At 43.2% G+C, this 18,666-nt stretch overlaps 1 protein-coding gene across 3 annotated transcripts in view; it reads left to right on the top strand.

Annotated features, from left to right (window-relative positions):
- The window catches only part of IFT81 (intraflagellar transport 81), a 142,800-nt gene that overhangs the window by 26,279 nt on the left and 97,855 nt on the right, over positions 1 to 18,666 (top strand). For 2 of the 3 annotated variants that reach the window (XM_027124807.1, XM_027124806.1), the window contains exon 2: positions 12,667 to 12,748. The gene's annotated coding sequence lies outside the window, so the exon portion shown is untranslated. Of the gene's footprint in view, positions 1 to 12,073; positions 12,749 to 18,666 lie in introns of those variants that run through there. The other variant, XM_027124809.1, reaches the window with a different exon arrangement.

The following is an 18,666-nucleotide window of genomic DNA, read 5'->3' as shown; positions in this document are numbered from 1 at the left end:
ATTTTTAAAAGCTATATCTCCAGACCAAACCTGCCTTTTGAGCTCCATACCTGTGGTCTATGAACCTGCAGACCTAAATATCCCACAGACACTTCAAATCACAACTTAAAAACGGAACATTTTCCCATAAAATAATAGTGTGAGCAAGGACTAATGAGAGCAAAAGAGTGGAGACAGTAAATGGGGTCTACATTTCCTGTTAGCTTGGCTATGTGAGAAGAGGGGTAAGGGAGATTTTTTAATGGGGGTCATAGAGTCAAGGGAAGATTGGTGTGTGTGGTTAAAAAAACCAAAAAAAAAAAAAAAAAACCAAAAATAAAATCAGGGGAGAAAGAAATTACTCAAAATGTGATCTCACAGCAATTGTCCAGCTATTTACAGGAGGTCGGTGGAGGGGAGGGGATGTGCTATTCTAACTTTTCATATTTAAAAAGATGTGTAGGGCTTCCCTGGTGGCGCAGTGGTTGAGAGTCCGCCTGCCGATGCAGGGGACACGGGTTCATGCCCCGGTCCGGGAAGATCCCACAGGCCACGGAGTGGCTGGGCCCGTGAGCCATGGCTGCTGAGCCTGTGCGTCCGGAGCCTGTGCTCCGCAACGGGAGAGGCCACAACAGTGAGAGGCCCGTGTACCGCAAAATAAATAAATAAATAAAAGATGTGTAGCTGTTTGAAATGTAATAGAATCATCGAAAGTGAACAAAATCAGCTACACAAAAGGGATATTCAAGTCACCGTTCTGTTTGTGTTGCACACATTTTGCGTTATCGTAGAAATGCAAAGATAACTGGATGCCCTTTGAAATAACTCAACTGATAACTATACCATACCAGCACCGGGCTGATGCTTGGTTCTTTCTCCCACTCAGACTCCTCCTTAGTGTCAAGACTAGGATGGAGGGACTTCCCTCGTGGCGCAGTGGTTAAGAATCCGCCTGCCAATGCAGGGGACACGGGTTTGAGCCCTGGGCCAGGAAGATCCCACATGCCATGGAGCAACTAAGCCCATGCGCCACAACTACTGAGTCGCTCTAGAGCCCGTGAGCCACGACTACTGAAGCCCATGCACCTAGAGCCCGTGCTCTGCAACAAGAGAAGCATGAGAAGCCCGCAATGAGAAGCCTGAGCACCGCAATGAAGAGTAGCCCACTTGCTGCAACTAGAGAAAAGCCCACGTGCAGCAACGAAGACCCAACGCAGCCAAAAATAAATTAAAAAAAAAAAGACTAGGATGGATTTGCAGTGATGAAAAGATGATGATGAGAGCCTCTTACTCTCCTTCAGGAATATGTTTCAGCCAGGATTCACTGTGGTTTCTTTCTTGGTAACTGGAGCTACTAAAAAAAGCATGTCAAAATGATGTTAATTTCACCTATATTTCTCCATGGCAATTTCTTGTGAACCTGCCGCTCTAACCCTCTCTTCCTTCCTTCTCATCACCTAATTCATAATTCTTATAATAAGTTGGTCAAGAGTCTGTTGCTTAGGGATGTCACAGAGTTAGGAGAAATACCCAGTGCCCTGGTGTTCAAAAGTGTTTTTCCTTGAATTATACTAAATTGGTGCTGTCTAAGGGAGTGGCCACTAGCCATACGTGGCTATTTAAATTTAAATTAATTAAAATCAAGTGAAATTTAAAATTCAGTCCCTCAGTCCCACTTGCCATTATTCCAGTGCTCAACAGCTACATGTGGCCAATGGCTACCCCAGTGAAGATGTAGAACATTTCCACCACCGGAGAAAGATCTATCAGGCAGCACTACTGACTAAATCTGTGGGATAAAGGAAAAGGTGATATACAGTTGCAAGTAAATGAGGAAGGTGAGGGCGGTCCCAGTCAGATGGCATCTATTTTTTTGTGTGAAATAGGAGGCAAAGTTGCCTGATGAGAGAGAAAGGGAAGGCAGAGGAGTAGGAGGGTCCATGAGAGTGAAGAAGATTCAAAACAGTTGCTATGGTAACCAGGAGAAGAGAGCCAACAAAGAAAACAGGAATTCCAGGGTGGTGCTGAGAATTAAAGACTATGAATTTGTTATTGCAACAGTCTGCATGACTGAGATTATGATAAGGGCCTTCCCACCTACAGGATCCACCTCCCACCTCCCCACCCAGAGACCAACCAGCTCTTGCCAAGTGGTTCAGATAGTTTTAGAGTTTGTAATCACTGATATCTACTACCTTTATTCTGGTCTTCTACATTTGTTCCAGAAACATTGTGAGCAATGCTACGCCTCTGCCTCGCCTTCCACCTAAGTCACCCTTTTCCTGGGGCTTGTATCCCTTGCCAGCCCCACAATGCAAGGCAAGAAGCTCCTCTTTTCCCCCTAACTCAACCCAAGCACTAGGAATGTCTTGTTTCACTCAATTTATTCTGGGTGTAATTCTTGTATCCTTCTCATGGGTGCTGGATTCTTTCAATCCCAAGATCATCTCTCCACTCCACTCCATCCAAGCCAAATACATATGCTCTTCTTGGAAACTTTTAAAATCCATTTCCTAGTCAAGAGCTGGCCACTTCAGGTGATAACTGAGGTGTTCTGCAATCTTAAACACAGAGGATGGGGAAGGATGGGGTAAACTGTCATTCTTCTTCTAATGGTGGATGGGAGAGAGGTGTTTGGGGTTTCTAGAGGACCAGGGACCTATTGTTTTCTCCATCAGTCTTAGCAGGACAGGTATGAAGACAGTATAGAAAGATATGTGGGCTTTCCTGGTGGCGCAGTGGTTAAGAATCTGCCTGCCAATGCAGGGGACATGGGTTCGAGCCCTGGTCCGGGAAGATCCCACATGCCGTGGAGCAACTAAGCCCGTGCGCCACAACTACTGAGCCTGCACGCCACAACTACTGAAGCCCATGTGCCTAGAGCCCGTGCTCCACGACAAGAGAAGCCACTGCAATGAGAAGCCCGTACACCACAGCGAAGAGTAGCCTTCGCTCGCTGCAACTAAAGAAAGCCCGCGTGCAGCAATGAAGATCCAATGCATCCATAAATAAATTTTTAAAAGAAAAAGAAAAAAAAAGAAGGATATGTATATTGATCCAGGGCTGAGCTTTTGCTGGGAGTTAAAAACTATGTCATTTAGGGTGTTTCATGTGAAAGTAATAGAATGCTTGATTCAAACTGGCTTAATATGAAATAAATTATTATCTTATATAATAAGATATCGAGAGGGAGGACAAACTTCAGATTGGGTTGATCTTGTGGCTTGACAACATCATCAAGGACCCAGGTTCTTTCTATCTCTCTGCACCACCCCCTTTGTTGTTGCGTTCATCCTCAGAAAGAAAGATCATCAATTCTTTTGTCTCTTTCATGGGAAAATCTTTCTCAGAGCCCATCTCTCCCCACCTTACTCTACCCTCTAGTACTAGAATTGAGTCACATGCCTGTTCCTTTACTGACAAGGGAGAGGAAATGACCATGACCAACTCGGACCAATCACCTGAGTTCAAGTAGATACTGGGGACTCATCTATAATGTCCACTACTTGGGGACTGGCAATAAAGTAGCTAAAGTGAGGACCACAGGATCTATGCTGGATAGGGAATGAAGTGGAGGAAGGAGGGTCCTGAGAGGGAGAGAGTCGAAGGGTCTGGGATTCTGGAGTTCAAAGAACTGCTAAGCCTGCAATAACTGAAAGAACAGAGGATACAAGAGTGTGGTCAGAGAAATGTAAGCCTTTGGAGGAAGATTAGTTCCAGGAAAAACTGAGGTCTAGGACATGGTCAAGGGAGGGGGTGGCTCAAGAGGAGTGGAGGTGAAGATCACTGGAATGAGGAGAGACAGGAGCCAAGGGGCCAGGAGGTTGGCCAAGTCTTGGGTCATCCTTGTCATCAAAATCATTAGTATGGTGGTAGGAACTGGGATGGGGAGGAGGGATGAGCCAGATGCTATAGTCCTCTTAAGAACAAGGACTGACTGATTAGTAGACATCAGCAATGAGAAGGTATTGAAGGTGGTACACGTAGATGACTTGAGCCTCAGAGTTTAATCAAGATGAAGGACCACTGATAGAGTTGAGGACCATGGGGGACACCATGAGAGTCGGAGAAGGATTTGCATCCTCTGGGGAGGGCTTCAGGACTGTCAGGGGAGAACCAAGTTTACGGGAGGCAGGAAGTAGAAGGAACTCTGTATGTTGAGGTCATGACCTGAAAAAGAAAAGAGCATGCCTTCCACTGTTCTCTATTCCATTCCCACAATTTGGAATGAAACCCACAGGTGAGCCATATTTGATCCAGCGTATAAGAACTCATACTCCTCACCCACTGGTTAATAATAGAAACAAGTCCAAAACAACCCTTCCTAAATGTCCATTAATCCCCCAAGCTTATCAGTATCTAGGGGTGTAGCAGACACTCAGCTACTCATTTGAAATCTGCTCTCTTTTTCTTTGTTAAGAGAATCCCCAATTTTGTCCAGGTTTCAAACCTTCAGGAAAGATAACTCTGTACCCACCTCAAGGGCATCACGTTAATCCCATTCTACCTGTGGGTGACTGGTTTAGGTAGGAATGAATATGAAAGCTAATTATGGCCACCAAAACATGAAAGTTTATTAGAGGTCTTCTAAAGAAAGATGTCATTCCTAAGAGAGAGGCATGAGAAGAAATGGTCTTTCTAATGTGACATGCTCAGGGTGGCAGGGCAGAACAATGGAAAGAACTTGTTGGCACCACTGAGTTAAGTAACTCTGGAGCCATCCTACCTTAGGACTTCTTTTCTTAAATATAGTGTCTAGGGTTTCCCTGGTGGCGCAGTGGTTGAGAATCCGCCTGCCAGTGCAGGGGACACGGGTTCGATCCCTGGTCCAGGAAGAGCCCACATGCCGTGGAGCAACTAAGCCCATGTGTCACAACTACTGAGCCTGCGCTCTAGAGCCTGCGAGCCACAAATACTGAGGCCGCGTACCGCAACTACTGACGCCCGCGCGCCTAGAGCCCGTGCTCCGCGATGAGAATCCCGCGCAATGAGAAACCCGTGCACTGCAACAAAGAGTAGGCCCCGCTCTCTGCACCTAGAGAAAGCCCGCGCGCAGCAGCGAAGACCCAACACAGCCAAAAATAAATAAATTAAATTAAATTATTTAAAAAAGAAAAAAAATATATATATATTGTTTAAACCATTTTAACTGGGCTTTCTTTTACTCATCATAGCTAAAGCATTCTGATTTAAGAAGCATTGCTAGGCAACTGCTATAAAGTTCATCAGGAGGCTGGCAGACAATACCTCTGAAGCACAGAACAGGCAGATATACAATTTATGGGGTAATTAAGGACAGTGGGCTGCCTCCTTGAGGTACAGAGACAGCAGGGACTCAACTGCCAAGAGGCAGCCTGCCCAATATCCGGGATGCATCTTAAGTCCAGCACCCTGACAAACCCCCCGCCCCTGTCATCTTTTCCTTGATGTCCTTACCCTGGAATCTCCTGGTCATATTTGAACTCTGGAATATGTTATCAGAATATGGCTCAGGTATCTGCTACCTTGTATACTCAAAGCCTCAGTTCTCTTCCCTTTTTTAATTCTCTGTGAGAGTTCTGCCAGCTTCTCCTTTAGACCAATTAACACAAGAGATGCTCTCACTCAAATGACAGATGGGTTGACTACCTCTAACTTTCCAAAAACCAAAACCTTTTCTAAAAATTGTTGTAAAATATACATAACAAATTTTACCATTTTAACCAGTTTTTTAAAAGCATTTTATTGAAGTATAGTTGATTTACAATGTTGTGTTACTTTCTGCTGTACAGCAAAGTGATTCAGTTATACATATATATATTCTTTTTCATATTCTTTCCCATTATGGCTTATCACAGGATATTGAATATAGTTCCCTGGGCTATAGAGTAGGACCTTGTTGTTTATCCATCCTATATATACCAGTTCGCATCCGCTAATCCCAAATGCCCAATCCTTCCCTCCCCAACATTTTAACCAATTTTAAGTATACAGTTCAGTGACATTAAGTACATTCACCTTGTTGTACAACATTAAGTTGTGACATTAAGTACATTCACCTTGTTGTACAACCATCACAACCATTTATCTCCAGAACTTTTTTATTATCTCAAACTGAAACTCTGTACCCATTAAACAATAACCCTTCATTCCTTCCCTGCCACCCAGCCCCTGGCAACCACCATTCTACTTTCTGTCTCTATGAGTTTGACAACTCTGGGTACCTCATAAAAGTGGAATCATACCATACTAGTCCTTTTGTGTCTGGCTTATTTCACTTAGCATAACGTCTTCTAGGTTCGTCCATGTTGTAACATGTCAGAATTTCATCTCTTCTTGGATTGGAAGAATTAATGTGGTTAAAATGGCCATACTGCCCGAAGCAATCTACAGATTTAATGTGATCCCTATCAAATTACCCATGACATTATTCACAGAACTAGAACAAATAATCCTAAAATTTATATGGAACCATAAAAGACCCAGAATTGCCAAAGCGTTCCTAAGGAAGAAGAACAAAGGTGGAGACATAACCCTCCCAGACTTCAGGCAATACTACAAAGCCATTCAAAGTAATATTCAACAAAATATTCAAAGGAATGAAAACTGTGTGATACTGGCACAAAAACAGACATATGGATCAATGGAACAGAATAGAGAGCCCAGAAATAAACCCACAGTCCATTAATCTTTGACAAAGAAGGCAAGAATATACAATGGAGAAAAGTCAGTCTCTTCAGCAAACAGTATTGGGACAGCCACATGTAAATCAATGAATTTAGAACACTCTCTCACACCATACATAAAAATAAACTCAAAATGGCTTAAAGACTTAAATATAAGATATGACACCCTAAAATTCCTAGAAGAGAACATAGGCAAAAATTCTCAGACATATAATGTAGCAATGTTTCTTAGGTCAATCTCCCAAGGCCATAGAAATAAAAGCAAAAATAAACAAATGGGACCTAATCAGACTTACACGTTTTTGCACAGTGAAGGAAATCATAAACAAAATGAAAAAACAACCTACAGAATGGGAGAAAATATTTGCAAATGATGGAGTTTCCTTAAGAAAACTGAAAATAGAGTTACCATATGATCCAGCAATCCCACTCCTGGCATATATCCAGAGAAAACTCTAATTCAAAAAGATACATGCACCCCAATGTTCATAGCAGCCCTATTTACAATAGCCAAGACTTGGAAGCAACCTAAATGTCCATTGACAGATGAATGGATAAAGAAGATGTCGTGTATATATACAATGGAATACTACTTAGCCATTAAAAAGAATGAAATAATGCCATTTGCAGCAACATGGATGGACCTAGAGATTATCATATTAAGTGAAGCAAGTCAGACAGAGAAAGACAAATATCATACAATATCACTTATATGTGGAATCTAAAATATGATACAAATGAACTTATTTACAAAATAGCAACAGACTTGCAGACATAGAAAACAAATTTATGCTTACCAAAGTGGGAAGGGGGTGGGTATAAATTAGGAGTTTGGGATTAGCAGATATAACTTACTATATATAAAATAGATAAAAAACAAGGTCCTACTGTATAGCACAGGGAGCTATATTCAATATCTTTAACAAACTATAATGGTAAAGAATATACACATACACACACACACATACACATATATATATATATAATCTGAATCACTTTGCTGTACACCAGAAACTAACACATATTGTAAAATCAACCATACTTCAATTTAAAAAAAGAATTTTGGGGCTTCCCTGGTGGCACAGTGGTTGAGAGTCCGCCTGCCAATGCAGGGGACACAGGTTCGTGCCCCGGTCTGGGAAGATCCCACATGCTGTGGAGCGGCTAGGCCTGTGAGCCATGGCCGCTGAGCCTGTGCATCCAGAGCCTGTGCTCCGCAACGGGAGAGGCCACAACAGTGAGAGGCCCGCATACCGCAAAAAATAAATGAAAGAAAGAAAGAAAGAAAGAAAAGAAAGAAAGAAAGAAAGAATTTCGTTCCTTTTAAAATCTGAATAATTCTCTCTCTCTCTCTCTCCATTTAGTTTGTTTCCACCTTTTTGGCTATAGTGAATAGTCCTTCTCTGAACATCGTTGTACAGATTTCTGTTCATGTCCCTGTTTTCAATTCTTTGGGGTATATAGCCAGAAGTGGAATTGCTAGATCATGGCAATTGTATGTTTAATTTTTTTTAGAAACCAAGTTTTCTGTTCTTTGGTTTTTTTAACTTACCAGGATATCCACATGTGCTTGAAAGCTTCCCCTTTTTAACCCCAAAGCTGAATACATCACCCTCAGGAGGCGAAATACTTTCCTTGTATCAGTGAGTCACCATCTCTCTCATTAAAGCAGAGATAAAAACCATTAGTTTAATTCCAACAGGGCATTCTGTTACAGAGCATAGAGGGGAAAGCAGAATAAAGTTATGCTGAATAGATGGAAATTTAGGGCATGAAATGAAAAGCAGAAGCAGGGAGACAGAGAGAAAGCACAGAGGAGCTGAGGGTGGGGCTGCGGCATGAAGACCCACCAGCTCCGAAGGTCCCTAGAGTGACCCCGAACAGAGAATTCCTCATTAATTCTGGAGTCCAAGAACCCTGACCCATTTACAGCTTATTTTGGGTTTTTTTTTTCATGAAATCCCATGTTATATATTTCTCTCTGATCATATGTATAATAATCGTGACTAAAAGGAAAAGCCACTGTCAGTCTCTACACTCACAACACTCCTGACACCAAATATGTGGGTTTTCCACACCAACCAATTTCCCAGCTCTCTGGACACCAAAAGGGGGTCCTACAATTCAATCATGACACTAACTACTTAGAGTTAGCACAGACCCCGCAGGTTAAGGGCTCAGTCCCACAAGACTGCCCCCACTTCAGATGCGAGTCACAAGTAGTGCGTCCCAGGTGTTTGATTGGCTACAAATTGGGGGTTCTCGTGACCCCTTCCTCGGGTTTAGTAATTTACTGTAATGGCTCAGAGAACTCAGGGAAACATGTTTATTGGTTTACTGTAAAGGACATAAAAAAGAAGACAAAAGAACAGCCAGGTGAAGAGGTACATAGATAGGGTGGTGAGGTCTGGAAGGGGCCCAAGTACAGGAACTTCTGTCCCCATGGAGTTGGGGTTTGCCACCCTCCCAGCACTTGGACATGTTCACCAACCCAGAAGCTCTCCAAGCTCCATAGTACAGGGATTTTTATGGAGGCTCCATCACTTAGGCATGATTGGTTATTAACTCAATATCCAGCCCCTCTTCCCTCCCTGGGGGATGGGGATGGGACTGAAAGTTCCAAGCCTCTAATCATGGCTTGGTCTTCTTGGTGACCAGCCCTATCCTGAGCCTGTCCAGGAGCCCACCAAGAGTGGCCTCTTTAGGACAAAAGATGCTCCTATAACCCAGGAAATTCCAAGAAATTCAGGAGCTCTGTGTCAGGAATCAGGGACAAAGACCAAACATTCAAACAAAAGATGCTCCTAGCACCCCTATAACTCAGGAAATTACAAGGGTTTTAGGAGCTCTGTGTCAGGAACCAGGGGCTGAGACCTAATATATATTCTTATTATATCACAGTGACATAGTGTGACTGAGTATTTATGCCTCACCATCAAACAAGTTTAACTAAAATAGTCTCATTCTCTTGGCCCCTGTCAAAATGACAGCATCTTCACGTCAAAGATGTTGACTTACTTCCACCCTTTTTGTGGAGCCAGTCATGTGGCATTCATCAGCATAGTCTCAGTCTAGCTCAAGAGTTCCAAGCCAAATGGAGAAGCCAATGGAATGGATAGGAACAGGGATCAGGCCACCAGGCTGGATCTGGACACATGGAGATGGTGACATGGAATAGAGCAGTTACAGCAAACAGGAAGTGAGGCCCCTAGCTGAGGGGCAGGCCAGCAGGCTGAGCTCAGGGTCTCTGGAGGCCCCAGGAAGAAGAGGTGGGGAGAGCACCCTAGTTCTCTTCTGGTGGAAGAGGGAGGGCGTGGTGAGAGAGTCCATGATTTGAAGACCTCTGTACTTCTCCCTGCCCATTTCATTGCTCTTATCAAAACTCTCACTGTCCATTTTATCCAGTCAAACTTAATTTCCCTTGTCTGTCTCTTTTTCATTCCCACCCCCATTTCCCTTATGCCTGAACAGCCTCCTACTTACCATCTGCCTTCCCAGGAGCTTGCCTTCCTTTACAACTGCACCTACCACTTAGTTTCTCCAATTAAGTGAAAATGGAATAATTATACTTCTTTTCCCAAAGCACACCTCTTAAATCCCAAATGTCCCTGTGTTGCCATACATGATGAAAGGTCTCTGATTGACTGATTTTCTTTAAAGGAATTACATGAGATTACTCATTAAAAGCACCATGGCTGGTACATAATAGTGTTCAGCGAATTGCAGCTTTTCATTAATAGTGATATGTTATTAATTATAGTAACAATAATAATAAGAGGATATAAGCTCCTAGAAGACAAGGAGAGTGGTTGCTCTATGCCCAGGTTCAATAACCCAATATTCAAAGATTGAATTTTAGCAGAGATTATAAATTTTTCTGCCATGCCTAACTTCTTCTAGCTCAACCTGAAATCAGCAGGCCTTCATATCCCTAACCAGGGCTGATTGGACCAGGATGGGTAACTGCCAAGCAGAGTCAGCACAGTGGCTGGCCAGTGACCAATTGGGATCTCTCTATCAAGAATACAAATTAAGGGGCTTCCCTGGTGGTGCAGTGGTTAAGAATCCACCTGCCAATGCAGGGGGACATGGGCTGGAGCCCTGGTCCGGGAAGATCCCACATGCCATGGAGCAACTAAGCCCGTGAGCCACAACTACTGAGCCCGCGTGCCACAACTACTGGAGCCCACACACCTAGAGCCTGTGCTCCACAACAAGAGAAGCCACTGCAATGAGAAGCCCGCGCACCACAACAAAGAGTAGCCCCCACTCGCCACAACTAGAGAAAGCCTGATTGCAGCGACAAAGACCCAACGCAGCCACAATAAATAACTAAATTAATTTTTAAAAAAAGAATATAAATTAAGGGACTTCCCTGGTGGTCCAGTGGCTAAGACTCCACGCTCCCAATGCAGGGGACCCCGGTTCAATCCCTGGTCAGGGAACTAGATCCCACAGGCCACAACTAAGTGTTCACACACCGCAACTAAAGAGCCCGTGTGCCACAATTAAAGATCCCGCATGCCACAACTAAAAGATCCCCCATGCTGCAGCTAAGACCTGGCACAGCCAAATAAATAAATAAATATTTTTTAAAAAAAGAATTTAAATTAAGAGACAAAGGCATTAAGGGAATCAAGTAAAAGGAGGAGCTCTAGGGTGAAAGTCCTCCAGCTCTAACTGATGTGGTCCCTGGAATCACCCTGATTCTTGCCCTTCCTAAGGCTATAGATTTTGTAGGAGATTCCATGAGAACTATGTCTTTAATATGAAAATCATTTTCTGGAGCTAATTTGAATAGGTGGTTCTGAGCATATATCGCAACTCTGCCACTTCTATGTGATCTGAAGAAAGTTATTTAACCTCCCTGAGCCTCATTTTCCCCATCTGTAAAAGGGGATGGTAATACCTACCTTATGGTGTCCTGGTGATTAAATGAGGTAGTGCAGTCTCATACTAGCATTTATCAAGGACGTACATCCTTATTTTTTTCCCTTCTCTGCCCAAAGGTCATTGGAAATGTCCAGATACAGGCACTATATCAGTTAGGATACAGAGCTCAACTGCATGCAATAGAGACCCCAAATAACAGTAGCCTAAATAAGGTAGAAATTGATTTCTTTCTCACATGCAGTGTGGATGAAAATGGTCCAGGGCTGGTATGGCGGTTCTGAGCAATGAATTCATCAGGGACCCATCTCTAGGGTGTTGCCCTCATCAGCATGGTCAAAAATGGCTCCCCATCAGGATCAAATTCCAAATAGAAGGATGGAAGAAGGAGGAAAGGAGAAAGAAAGGGCATGTTCCTCCCTTCAAGGGCGTGGCCTGTCACTGCCACTTGCAGCTCATTGGTCAGAACTTAGTCACGTGACCACACCTACCTGCAACAAGAGGTGGGAAATGTAGTCCTTATTCTGTTTGACCATGTTGCTTGCTTAAAATTGGATCAGGAGTTTTCTTACTTTTCTTGAGAAAGGAGAATGGATATTGAAAGACAAGCAAGAGTTCCTGCCACTGGTACCAATGGAATGGTCCTTTGACCTGGAGCTGAATGAGTAGCCTCTCCCACATGCGGAAGGAAATCTTTGTGTTCATAGGGGACCTGGACAGCTATAAGGCATGTAATATGGCCCAGCCTGGGAAGAGCTCTATAGAGAATTTATTTGCCCAGGTAAATAATGACCTATTTGTGTTTTTCCCAAGGGAATGGGCCCTATCTTGGCACTGGCGGGGGTGTCTGAAAGTCAAAGTCTTGGGTGTGGAGTATTGGAGTCTCCAATCAGTTCCTAGGCTGTGTCCTGTTCTGGGTTCCTTAGGTGATATCAAAGCTCACAGACTCCACAAGATCCAAAAAGTCTTCCCTGATCTGCCAGCTAGAAGAGGCTGCTCTCTCCTTTGAACCCCCATCATACCTGGAGTAGACATCTGTTGGTTTTGTTGTCTGGCCTTATTTTCTCTTCTGGTTTTCCTTTGACAGAACTGTGCCTTCTACATTCTCAGTTGATTTTGTCCCCACCCACAGGCCCCAGGAGTGGATCCAGGACCAGTCTGAGACACTTCGTCATTGCTACTGTGCTCTGTTCAAGACTGGACATGTGAGCCAGGTCAGTCTGATATGTCTTGGAACTTTGGTTAAAATTACTGAAACAGTGGTGCTCTCTTTATGCTGGAGTTGCTAAGCTGGTAGGATATGGGCCTAAAATTATTGGTGGCCATTTAGCAGCAGGGAATGAAGTCAACTCACAGAAATCCAGAGGGAAATGATGGAGGGATTCCTGATGACATTATTTGAACATCTGGATCAAGCCATGCCAGAAGGCCTGACTAGTTTCAGGAGCGAGTAACTTCCCTTTTCTGCTTAAGCCAGTTGAAGCAGACCCTCCTATCACTTTGAACCAAAAGAGTCTTGACTAGTAGAACCTTTATGTGTACCTTCATAATATGGCTTATCACTTTGAACCTGAGGTTGCAATTATTTCTGAACACATGTCATGTCTCCTCAAGTATCTTGAAACCAGAATCCCACCTAGGTAGCAGGCACAACCCACGTTTTCAGGGAATGCTTGGTGAATGAATGAATGGATTGATGGATAGACCAATGGACTGGTGGATGGATGAATAACAGAAAGAAGTAAAATAGTACATGTCCCTCCTGAGCATCAGGCCCCAAAGTAGGAGCCTATGCTTCTCCAGACCTTTCTTACAATCCTTTCCCCATCCCTTTGTTTATTAATTCAGACAACAAATGTTTACTGAACACCTACTATGTGCAAGGCTCTGTGCCAGGAGCTGGGAATATGTAATGTGGTGGTGAAAAGCTCGTGTTTTGGAATCATACAGAACTGGATTTGAACACTAGCTGTGCCCATTACTCTCAGTGTGGCCTTAGACAAGTTGATTAACACCTCTGAACCTCAATTTCTTCATCTGTAAAATGGGCATTGATGGCATCTTCTTCGTAGGGTGGTTGTGAGAGTAATTGAGATAAGGGACTTAAAGTGTTGAATGGTGCAGGTTCATAATAATTATTATTATAATAAAGTTAACACTATATGCCCTTTACAGATGTTAGCTGTTATGCTCTCCCTTTCCAATTTAACTAGCAAAAGAAAGAATGTATACATATATGTATATACATCGAGAGAGAAACAGAGAGACAGAGACAAAGAGACAGAGACAGAGAATGACAGAGACAGAGAGATAGAGAAAGAGACAGAGACACAGAAAGAAATAGACAGAGAGAGACAGAAAGAGACAGAGAGGAAAGATTGAACAGCAAAAATAATTTTAAATGTGTTTTTCTTCTCTCTGATAATTGTGGTTTATCTGGGTTTGGGGAAAAAATACTCATCTAAACCAGTGGTTCATTACAGGGGTGATTGTTCACCCCCAGGGGACATTTGGCAATGTCTGGAGACATTTCTCGTTGTCATGATTGAGGGAGTGCTACTGGCATCTAATGGCCAGAGATGCTGCTAAACATCCGACAATACACAGATCAACGCCCACAGCAAAGAACTGTCTGGTCTAAAATGTCAATAGTGCCAAGGCTGAGAAACTCTGGTCTATACTGTGTTGGTGCCTTGGCTGTAAATTCAATTGTAAACTGAAATCAAGGGCCATAATGTAAGACCCATGGTAGGTGCTCAATGAATGTTCGATAACCACATAAGTGAATGAATGATCAAATGAATGATTATATCTTACATTTGTAACTCGGCCAAGTGCCTGGTATACAGCTGTGTCAGAATGGCTGTTCATAAATGGTTATTGACTCGTTCCTGTAAATATCCCTCCTGAAGAGCCACCTGTGCAGCAGCTGGGAATGATGTCCTCCTGGCTGGGGGACAAGATGGCCTCACAGCATCAGTTTGGGGTTACAATCAATTGCTGCGGGCAGCCACAGAGCGGCAGAGTGGACAGTGTTTCTCCACATAGTGATGGATTCGTTGTCTCCTCTCCTGCCCCTCTTCTCTCAGACTCTCTGCAGAGAAGGGTTTAAAGAGCTGAGCTGAGAGCCTATGGATTTAGCTCTTTAGGAAAAAATGAGCCCATACTGAAGATTACTGTTAATTTGCTTGAGGATCAAGAGCCCGTTAGAACTAGAGAGCGGGGTGGGTTGGTGGGGCGGGACTCTGGTTCATCACCACACTTTTTCTAATTCATTTATGCAACGAATACCTACAGAGTGCCAGGGACTCTTTGGGGTGAGATAACTAAAGAGATCAAAATCCCTACCCTCTTGGTGTTTATATTCTAAAGAAACAGGATGAACAATAGATACTAATATATAGTATGTGAGAGGGCCATGTGCTCTATCGAGAAAAATCAAACAGGGAAGGAAGATAAGATGTGCTTAGGGTTGAACTTTTTGGTAAAATTGAGGTGAGCTTCACACAGCATAAAATTAACCATTTTAAAGTATAGAATTCAGTGGCATTTAGTACATTCTCAGTGTTGTGCAACCACCATCTCTATCTAGTTCCAAAACATTTTCATCACCCCAAAAGGAAAACCCTTACCCACTAAGCAGTCACTCTCCATTCCCTCTTCCCCCACTGCCCCTGGCAACTGTCAATCTACCTTCTGTCTCTATGGATGTACCAGCCCCTTGTAACCACCAGTTTTCTTTCTGTCTTCATGGATTTACCTGTTACGGACATTTCGCATAAATGGAATCATACACTACGTGGTCTTTAGTGACTGGCTTCTTTCGTTTAGTGTAATGTTTTCAAGGTTCATCCATGTTTTAGAGTGTATCAGTAGCTCATTCCGTTTTGTGGCCGAGTAATATTCCATTGAGTGGCTATATCACATTCTTTTTAAATTAATTAATTTATTTGTTTTTATTTTTGGCTGTGTTGGGTCTTCGTTGCTGCGCGTGGGCTTTCTCTAGTTGCGGTGAGCAGGGGCTACTCTTCATTGTGGTGCGTGGGCTTCTCACTGTGGTGGCTTCTCTTGTTGTGGAGCACGGGTACTAGGGCACGTGGGCTTCAGTAGTTGTGGTTCGTGGGCTCTAGAGTGCAGGCTCAGTAGTTGTGGTGCACGGGTTTAGTTGCTCCGCGGCATGTGGTATCTTCCCGGACCAGGGCTCGAACCTGTGTCCCCTGCATTGGCAGGCAGATTCTTAACCACTGCACCACCAGGGAAGTCCCAGAAGATGATTTTTAAGTGAAGACCTTAGGAGGATGAGGGAGCAAGCCACCAGGATGTCTGGGAAGAGCACTGCATGCAGAGGGAACAGTAAGTGCAGAGGCCCTGAGGCCAGTCATTTTCACTTGTCTTTAACTCTATTTTCCTGTATGTTAATGGGGAAGAATAAGACCATGAAGAAAATATCACATAGAATATTGGCAAATTATCAACACCTGGGCTCGCCCACATACTTGAGCAAGATACAGTTGACCCTTCAACAACACAGGGGTTAGGGGCATTGACTGTCCTCGTAGTTGAAAATCCGAGTATATACAGAGTCAACCCTCCGTATCTGTGGTTTGTCCACATCTGCAGATTCAATCAACTATGCATCATGAAGTACTGTAGTATTTACTATTGAAAAAAATCTTTGTGGAAGTGCATCAAGGCAGTTCAAACCCATGTTTTTCAACAGTCAACTGTACTTCTCAGAGCTTCAATCTGCTCACCTGTAAAATAGGGATAATAATTGCTATCTACCTCGCAGTGTTCTCTCAAGAATTAAATTAAATATATACCCAGCCAGGGCCTGGCACATAGTAGGGCTCAGAAATGGGTTTGACCATAATTCAAAAAGACACATGCACCCCAATGTTCATTGCAGCACTATTTACAATAGCCAGGTCATGGAAGCAACCTAAATGCCCATCGACAGATGAATGGATAAAGAAGATGTGGTACATGTATACAATGGAATATTACTCAGCCATAAAAAGGAACAAAACTGGGTCATTTGTAGAGACGTGGATGGATGTAGAGACTGTCATACAGAGTAAAGTAAGTCAGAAAGAGAAAAACAAATATCGTACGTTAATGCATATATGTGGAACCTAGAAAAATGGTACAGATGAACCGGTTTGCAGGGCAGAAATAGAGACACAGATGTAGAGAACAAATGTATGGACACCAAGTGGGGAAAGTGGCGGGGGGTGGTGGTGGGGGATGAATTGGGAGATTGGGATTGACATGTATACACTGATGTGTATAAAATGGATGACTAGTAAGAACCTGCTGTATAAAAAAATAAATAAAATAAAATTCAAAAAAAAAAAAAAAAAAAGGAAAGGGGTTTGAACTCAGATCAGGAGGACTTCAAATCCTGAGGCCTCCAGGAAGAAAATGGTTTATAGGAGAGCCTGAGGGGTTTTGTGGAGGGGAGGCCTGCAGTCTAGCCTGACACAGGCTACCATATACTCTCCTCTATTTATGCTTCTAAGAGCATAATTTGTTTATATACTAACACCAAGCAGGAGGATTAGAGTCTGAATGCCAGCTTTCACCAAGTGACTTTAGGCAAATTTCTTAATCTCTTTTAACTCAATTTCCTCATTTGTGACTCAATATTGTTGACAGGATTCAAGATCATATATGTGTCATCGGAGAATTGATAGATAATATATATGAGTGTCACTGGTATGTGGTAGTGCTCAAAAAATTTCCCTCTTTTGTTGCTTCATCATATGTCTGCCCAGCAAATGCCATTTGGGGCATTAAAAAAACCACAAGATTACCTTTAATCATGTCTTCAACACAAGTTGCCATGATGTTTTGCTTTGTTTTGTGTTTTGGTGGCAGGTAGAATGTGGGCTTTGGGGTCTCAGGTGAGAGTTGAGATCCTGGTTCCTGTGCTTACTTGCTGTTGGACCTTGGGCAAGAGTCTTAATCTCTCTGAGCTTTAGTTTCCCGGCCTACCTTATAAAGCAGTTGTAAGGATCTGAGATCACTTTTGTGAAGCACCCAGCACCCAACAGGACTCTTAGCCTCAGGGCCGATGGTGGCCACCTTGGTATGAAGAAAAGGATGGGAAGTCCAAGCAGTTTGGGTGGTGAGGGAAGAACAGGAGAGAAAAGTCCCAATCAGACTATCTAGAAAAGCTTGTGAGAACTTAGCAAGAGTGAAGCCATAATGAGTTTCCAGCTCTCATTTTTCTCCCTTTGGAAAAAGCTAAGAATCAGGAGTCCCAAATGTTCTGTCCAAGACTATCTCCATGCCCTCGAGCAAGTCCCTTTCCCTCTCTGAGCCTCAGTTTCCTGGGGTCCCTCTCCAAGGACCCTCTCTTCTCTGTATCTACCTGTGTACCGCTAATGACCAGTAGAGGGTAGCGGTGAGCCGACATTTACTGTAGAGTCCGTGCCTGCAAGTCTTGTTTGCCCTGTTGCTATCATCTGACTCGGGGCAAGAAAACTGTGGTGAAATAATGATAGTAGTATGTTTCTCTTTTTCAAAGAGCCTTATTTTATCCTCAGCGCACAGTCAGAATGAGGTCTTGCCGCAGTACACAAATGAGAAAGCAGAACCTCAGAAGCATAAGAAATTTAACAAGACTACATACAAACAATCAACAGATAATTTTGTTCATACCACATCCTAAATTTAGAACATTCCAATTTTAGGAACAGCATTGCTGTATGTCTTGTCTGCTTAGTGTTGATAACACATTACCTTCTTTATGGTTCATGAAGTATTTTCTGATCCTCAATACCAGGAGATTCTCCTCTTGTTCTCCCCAGCTTACAGATGAGAATACTGAGGCTTCTAGAGGTTATGCCATTTGGCTTAGCATTTCCTTAATCAGCTCCATCTTACAGGCTGTTTGGTAGACTCCCAGAAATATTAGCTTAACAACTACAGAACTTGGTGTTTTGCAGCAGTTTTCATATGATGGGACATAGTGGGTTCGAGTCCAGATATTGCTCCTTGTTTTGCAAAAGAAATTAAACTCCTCTCTCTCTGTCTCAGCATCTGCACAGGTTATCAGCAATTTCACGTAGAACTGGAATAGCTTTAGATCAGCAATGGTACTCAAAAGGGACTATTAGGGGCTTCC

The sequence above is a fragment of the Aethalodelphis obliquidens genome, unplaced genomic scaffold (genome assembly GCF_003676395.1).
Source record: "Aethalodelphis obliquidens isolate GAN/ISIS:26980383/991018 unplaced genomic scaffold, ASM367639v1 scaffold28, whole genome shotgun sequence".
Taxonomy (NCBI): domain Eukaryota; kingdom Metazoa; phylum Chordata; class Mammalia; order Artiodactyla; family Delphinidae; genus Aethalodelphis; species Aethalodelphis obliquidens.
This window is presented reverse-complemented; position numbering and strand designations above follow the sequence as displayed.